At 33.3% G+C, this 7,475-nt stretch overlaps 2 non-coding genes across 2 annotated transcripts; both read right to left on the reverse strand.

The window, feature by feature from the left end:
- Nucleotides 1–3,957: 3,957 nt before the first annotated feature.
- LOC132267703 (U2 spliceosomal RNA) lies at nt 3,958–4,152 on the reverse strand. Its single transcript, XR_009469059.1, has one exon. It is a non-coding gene; the product is annotated as a U2 spliceosomal RNA (small nuclear RNA).
- Nucleotides 4,153–6,065: 1,913 nt separating this feature from the next.
- On the reverse strand, nt 6,066–6,261 carry LOC132267947 (U2 spliceosomal RNA). The gene has a single exon (XR_009469138.1). It is a non-coding gene; the product is annotated as a U2 spliceosomal RNA (small nuclear RNA).
- Between the last annotated feature and the right edge of the window lie 1,214 nt (nt 6,262–7,475).

The raw sequence follows: 7,475 nt of genomic DNA on the forward strand, positions 1-7,475 counted from the left end.
CTACTTAGGACATCGTTCTTTCTAGAAAAGAAAGTCTCATTTGAAATCAACACTGCCAAATTGTTTCACAATTTCCTTTTATAGTTTCGTAGGTAATCATCCAACCTCGAAACATATCATTTAAACAGAGCTTAAAAGCAACATATGTTTGCCTAAGCAAATACTAAGGGCTTAACCCTCATCCTCCCTACACGCTGAATGTAAACTATCTAACTTGTCTTTATAAAGCGCATTAGAACGTCACAACATAATACCAATACCTTACTGAATGTGATACAAAATCATACGTTTCGTTCTGATAAGAACTCCATCAAATCCCCAATCTTCTGAAGAGTACTTATTATATATCTCTTTTAGAGATGATAAAACAGTTTAATTATAGTAGATTAATCAATACCAATTCTACAAATAACATTAGCTATATAACCAGTAAACAAGATCACCCTCGCGCGATCATCCATATTCCAGATGTAGTACCCTCTCTCTTGGATACGCTGAAATCTCCTCCATTAGGATCCTCTTTGGACTCTTAATCCCCGCTTATCTCCTTTTTGAGATCAACTGAAGTCGTGTCGGCCCCGATATGCGGTGACCTATCATGCACATCTAAATCTTTCCTTGGCTTATACTTTAAAGTAGCTCCAAACGAACCTAAACCTTTGATCCCTAATTCTGGCTTCGGGCAATGAAATCAATAACGTACTCCTTTACTCCTTTGGATCTTTATCGCTGTCGCCTTGGACCCCATCCTTTTCCTAGTGCCAACCATTCTGTAACTACAGAATACAATTGACATCAGTTCCTAGGCATATTTCTACGTTCCATCATTCCACATTCAAATAGAAAACATCATTATGATTGAGTCTATTTAAATTTATTTAAACCCAAACCTAATTTCTATTTAATGTTCAGGAATCCTAGGCATGTTTCTACGTTCCATCATTCCACATATATGAAAAATACATAATGTAAACATATAAAAATTCACACCGGAAATCAAATCAAAATCATGCATTTATCAATTCATAACACAAGAACAGATATGAACCAATTTCATAAAACATATGTTTTAATCCAATTAAACATGCATAATTATTTAATTTTAAGTGTTTAATAAATTCTGGAATTTCCTAGGCATGTACAGAAATACGAATCAAAGGGAAAGAGATAGAAGAATAACTTGCCTTAAACTTTCAGATTGAAAGTTAAACTTCTTCTTCCTTGATCTTCTCTCTAAAGGGTTTTCTCCTCCTTCCTTCCTCTTCCTCATTCTCTCTTTAACTCTCTCTCTCTAGAATATATTACGTGATATATTTTCACTCCTTTTTCAACCTATAGTTGTGTATTTATAGGCTAAATAATAACCCTATTCCTTTCCCCAATCCAAGTCAACTTAATAAAGAAAAATAAAAAATGAAAATATTAAAAAGGTAACTTAAAATATATTACGTATATAATCTATGTATATCCTTATTAATTAAATAAAATATATACATTAGATTATTTATTAATACTAAAGTTACCATAATATTAAAAAGGTAACTTAAAACATGTTACGTATATACTCTATCTATATCCTTATTAAATAAATAAAATATATACATCAGATTATTTATTTATACTAAAGTTACCATAATATTAAAAAGTAACTTAAAACATGTTACGTATATAATCTATCTATATCCTCATTAAATAAATAAAATATATACATCAGATTATTTATTTATACTAAAGTTACCATAATATAAAAAAGGTAACTTAAAACATGTTACATATAATATATATGTATATCCTTATTATATAAAATATATACATCAGATTATTTATTAATACTAAAGTTACTATAATATTAACAAATTACTTTCCTTTCTATATATATGTATATACATATATATCTATATATATACATATATAACTATTCATGGGTAATTATCCATACCCATCCAACCTCCTATCCAAGTAGTCCATGGGACCAATTAGTTAGACCATTACCACTAACCATAACCATAAAATAAAATAAAATAAAACATTTAAATATTTAATTTACAATTAATTACAATTAATCAAATACATCATTTAAGCACACAATCTAATTAAACAAATAATACAAATAACACCTAGACAAAATACAAATAACACATAGATAAGTAGCCAATTAATCAAGTAACACTTAATTCAATTAAACACATAAACAATTAGTCAAATAATCAATTAAACAATTAAAAAAATACAATAAAAATAAATAAATAAATACCGAGACTATCCTTTTAAAATTAGGGGTATTATAATTATACAACAATTGTATAGTTTAAGGGAATTTTTTGCTCTTTTGCCTTCTTTTTATTTGTTTAGTTATAATTACATTGGAAGTATTGAAGCATCTATTGTTGAAAAATAAATTTGATTTTAGTATTTAATATTTTCAAGTATTTTTATATCCATGATGCATGTGTGAATTTAGCATATATGTTAGTGGATAGTAAATTATCTTAGTGGGAGTTAAGGTTATGTAAAATCAAAAGTCATGAGAGTTACAACAAGTAATGGTCATTTTAGTGGCTTAATGAGAGTTATGCCTATTGAAGATTTTGTTAGTGGGAGAAATGAGAGTTATGGTCATTTATATATAATTCATAGATATGTGTTCTCAAGGTGTATAACCATGTACTCTACTAATTTTATTAGGATATAAGTGAAATAAAAGTTTTTTTCCTCTATTTTTATTCTCTTCCAAATAGTATAGTGTTGTGTGTGTAACTTAGGCCACTATTTCCAACATCTATTATCTCTTCAGTGCATCAGTTCTTTCTTCTTCTTTTTTCCTTTTATGCCACTCACATTTCTAGGGAAAGAGACAGACAAAAGGAGGCATCAGAACTGTAGATGCCACCCTCTCCCGTCATTACTTGCCTCTCCCGTCATTACTTGGTTCATCTGCCAAACCAGTTTTGTTTGTCTCATTTCTTTTCTTTTTGTAAGTCTCGTCTTCCTTCCCTTCAAATATAGCAGACTTTTTTGCTGTCAAGTGTCTTTTACTCCCTCTGGTGCACATTAGATCTGTGGTACCAACATTTTGCATTAAATTATCAATTGGCATATCCAAGTGAATTGCCAATTAGAACATCCAATTTTCAGCAATTTAGCCTTCTCTAACAAAACACCATTTTGAATATATTTCTTCTAAATTATACATTGATTTCTGTTATCATAAAATATATATTTTAAGTCAATTTTTTCACAAATGCAGATATTACTATACAAAGAATAATACTTACTTACTCACCCATCAGAGTCTAATGTGATCTAATAAAAAATATACACTAAAAAAAACGTACTTCTATATAATAAAAAAAAAGCGCATTCACAAAAATATGTGAAAAAATAAAGGATATTGGACATTCCTAAAAGCCTTTTTGTTAGCGAAATCTTTTTCTACCGAAAATTTAAAAAGTTTTTTTGTGCGAAACAAATAAGTAATCAAACGATAATCCAATCAGAGATGTGGTTCAATAACAAATACACATATAATCCAATCCAATCACAAATACACACTTGTCTGACCTACAAATACACATAATCCAATCACAAATACGCACTTATTCCTATGTGATTGGTGTCAATGTAATCCTGTCCAAAGTATTTTTTCTGTTATAGGCCGAAAAGACAATTTATTTGGATTATAAGCCCTTTTGGGTTATGGGCCTAAAAGTTGCCTCTTCGGCTGTAAACCAATTATAATGGGGGCATATCAATATAGTCCATTGTTGGTGGGCTCCTCAATGTAAGTAAACCAGGCCCAAAGTAATTTGATACTAGATTTGGGTTATAAGCCCTTCTGGGTCATTGGCCTAAAAGTTGCCTCTACATAGTCCATTATTGGTCATCCTCAATGTAAGTAATTTCAGGCCCAGAGTTTTAAGCTTTGCAAAGAGAATCAAAATTTGTTACTAAATTTGGGTGGGGTGCGCCTGGTCAAGATAGTAGTGAACACCAAGGCGACACTCGAGAGCCCCAGCAGCATGCTACTGTGATGGACTCTACCCCTCAAAATATAAATTTAATATCGTGTGAGCCATTGGTCCATGTATTAGATATTAAACTGATAAGAGCAGATATAACACTTGATTTTAGCCAAAAGACCGAGAAAGGTATGCTTTGAATAAAACTGGGCCTCCTTTTTTTATAATGAGCTACTTACCCACTCTTCTTATTCACAACCAATGTGGGACAAAAGAGTTGAATCTACACACATACTTACCAAACAAAGTAGCCCAACTCTTAAGTTCTGTTTGGTTACTTGCTTAGATATTTTTTGAACACTTTTTTATTTGAAAACCAATTGAAACCTATAGTTATTTGTTAAAGTTTCAATTATACAATGGCCAGAATTAGACAAGGATAAATAGTTTGGAGATGTAAAACAAAAATTTGTTTATTTGCATCAAGATTTTGAGGGGCTCATTTAACACCAAATCGAAGATAGGCAAAAGAGAAATAAGTGACTTGAAACCATAGATCTACTAAGGTTTCAATTCGAACTTCCAATTTAGTTGTCACAATGCTTCTAGCCCAATGTGTGTGTGTGAGATACACACACACACACACACACACACACACACACACACACACACACACACTCTTCAATATTCCAAATAAAAAAGTAATAAAAAAAACATCCCTGAATTTCCTACATTCTCGGTATGGATAAATTTACTAGCCTGAAATGCCCGATGAGACTATTTGGTAGTCTTTCAAAGAGAGTAATGCTAATGACAGTCGCGACTATTAGCCATGTGGATAACCACCTCACTTGTCGCAAGCATCTTTCTTCTTGTTTAGGAGCACTGAATCGGGTTACATTTTTTTGCCTGTGAAACTGAAATCTCAAACAACATTTGGTATAGAAACTCATAAGAGAACTTGATTTTCTTCATAAGGAACATGTTAATAGTTCTACAAAGAAATGATTTCCCTTCACTTTTTTTGTAGTCAATACGCCTAACATTTTGCATAAGTAATACCCCAACATTTTGCATTGAATTGCCAATTGACATATCTAAATGAATTGTCAATTGGAACATCCAATTTTCAGCCATTTAGCCTTCTCTAACAAAACACCGTTTTGAATATATTTATTCTAAATTATACATTGATTTTTGTTATCATAAAATATATATTTAAGTCAATATTTTCACAAATGCAGATATTACGATTATACAAAGGATAATACTTACCTACTCATCACCCGTCAGAGTCTAATGTGATCTAATAACAAATATACACTAAAAAAAACGTACTTCTATATATAAAAATAATAATAATAATAATAAAATATAAAATAAAAAAAAAAATGCATTCGTATAAATATGTGAAAAAGAAGGAATATTGGACAGTCCTAAAAGCCTTTTCGTTAGCAAAATCCTTTTCTACTGTAAATTTGAGAAGTTTTTTTGTGCAATAAACAAATAAGTTATCAAACGTTGGAATAATCTGGTTCATCTTTGACTCGAAAAATTGGCAAATTTTAACATATAATCCAATCAGAAATGTGGTTCAATAACAAATCCACATGTAATCCAATCCAATCCAATCCCAAATACACACTTGTCTTACCTACAAATACACATAATCCAATCACAAATGCACACTTATCTTACCCTCTTACCCACGTATACACACTTGTCTTACCTCTGTGATTGGCGTCGATATAATCACAATGCATTGTCCAAAGAATTTTCTCTGTTATAGGCCGAAAAGACACTTTATTTGGGTTATAAGCCCTTCTATGGGCCTAAAAGTCACTTCTTTGGGTTGTAGGCCATTATTATGGGGGGGTCAAACAATATAGTCCATTGTTGGTGGGCTCATCCTCAATGTAAGTAAACTCATATTTGGGTTATAACCCCTTCTATAGGCCTAAAAGTCACTTCTTTGGATTGTAGGCCATAATTATAGGTAGTCAAACAATATAGTCCATTGTTGGTGTGCTCATCCACAATGTAAGTAAACACAGGCCCAGAGTTTCAAGCCTTGCATAGAAAATCAAAATTTGGTACTAGATTGGGGTGGGGTGCACCAGGCCAAGGCAATAGTGCAACACCAAGGCGACACTCAAGAGCCCCAGCAGCAAGCTACTGTTATGGGCTCTCCCCCTCAAAAAATAAATTTAATATCATATGGGCCATTGGCCCATATATCAAACATTAAACTGATAAGAACAGATACTACACTTGATCTTAGCCAAAAGGCCGAGAAAGGTATACTTTGAACAATACTGGGCCTCCTCTTTTATAATAAGCTACTCTCTCCACCCTTCTTTTTCATACCGATGTGGGACAAAACAATAGAAGCTACACATCTATACCAAATAAACTTGCCCAGCTTTTAAGTTTTGTTTTAGGTATGTGCTCTCATATTTTTTTAGCACTTTTGAAAGTACAAAGAATTTCCCCCAATTACAGAGAGAATTTCTTCACTCCCGATGCTTTCTAACCTCTTTTCCCTCTCGATTTCCCTTATTTATAGACGGTTACAACCTCCTCTAGCCTGGGCCTTATCTGCTCCCTTTTGCCTGGACTTAACTCTTCTCATTTTAATATGGGCTTCTGTAATGACTTTATGGACCTAGGCCCATCCCGCGAGAACTTGCTCCATCCTATTTATCCATACCCGACCCGTCATTTGCAATACGGATCATACCAAGCCCCAGTCATTTTGGTGTCCTCATCTGCCCCCAATAATCTCTCTCCTCATTAATGAGGGTGAGATTATTGAAAAGACACGATCTTGGTCTGACGGCTCGGAGCAATGACACGAGGAATCGAACGGCTAACACAAAAACCCAAGCTTCGAGATCTGCAGTGCCACTTTTTACCTTGACCTTTTGAGTTCCATGTCGCCTTTACTTTTCTTCTTTATAAATTCCGGTCTTTCAACCTTCACCCTTCTTCTTATATTTCGCTTCTACTCTCTGCTGCCTTCCTGCACATTCCGGCGATCCTTTTCAATTTCTCCGGCGAGTCTTTCCTTTTCGATTTTTAGCTATTGCGCCGCTGTTGCGTTCATCACAAACTTTCAAGGTCAGTTTTTTTTTTTTTAAATCTCTCCTTAAAAAGATGCTTTTACTGCCTAGGATTCTTCCCTTTCTCTATGGCTCCCCCTAACTTGAACGCCATTCGATCCAAGAATTACATTCCTAGTGACGTTTCTCTCAGAGTCTATCCAATAAACTTAGACGGGAGATCTGGTGAGGGTCTCCTTCCTAGGGAAGTTTTATTCTCTACCGTTCACTTGAACGTCATTAGGTTCCCCCTACACCCATTCTTTTGTTATGCTTTCAACAAGTTGGGGCTCTGCCCCCTATAAGTTAACCCAAACTTTCTTAAGGTAATTTCAGTCCTCCTGCTCTTGAATCGTGACAGGGGTCTCAATCTTGACATTATTGACCTTCTCCTCTGCTATCGGATTAATAAGAT

The sequence above is a fragment of the Cornus florida genome, unplaced genomic scaffold (genome assembly GCF_030987335.1).
Source record: "Cornus florida cultivar Cherokee Brave unplaced genomic scaffold, ASM3098733v1 CherokeeBrave_3.0.0_Hap2_Chr07, whole genome shotgun sequence".
Taxonomy (NCBI): domain Eukaryota; kingdom Viridiplantae; phylum Streptophyta; class Magnoliopsida; order Cornales; family Cornaceae; genus Cornus; species Cornus florida.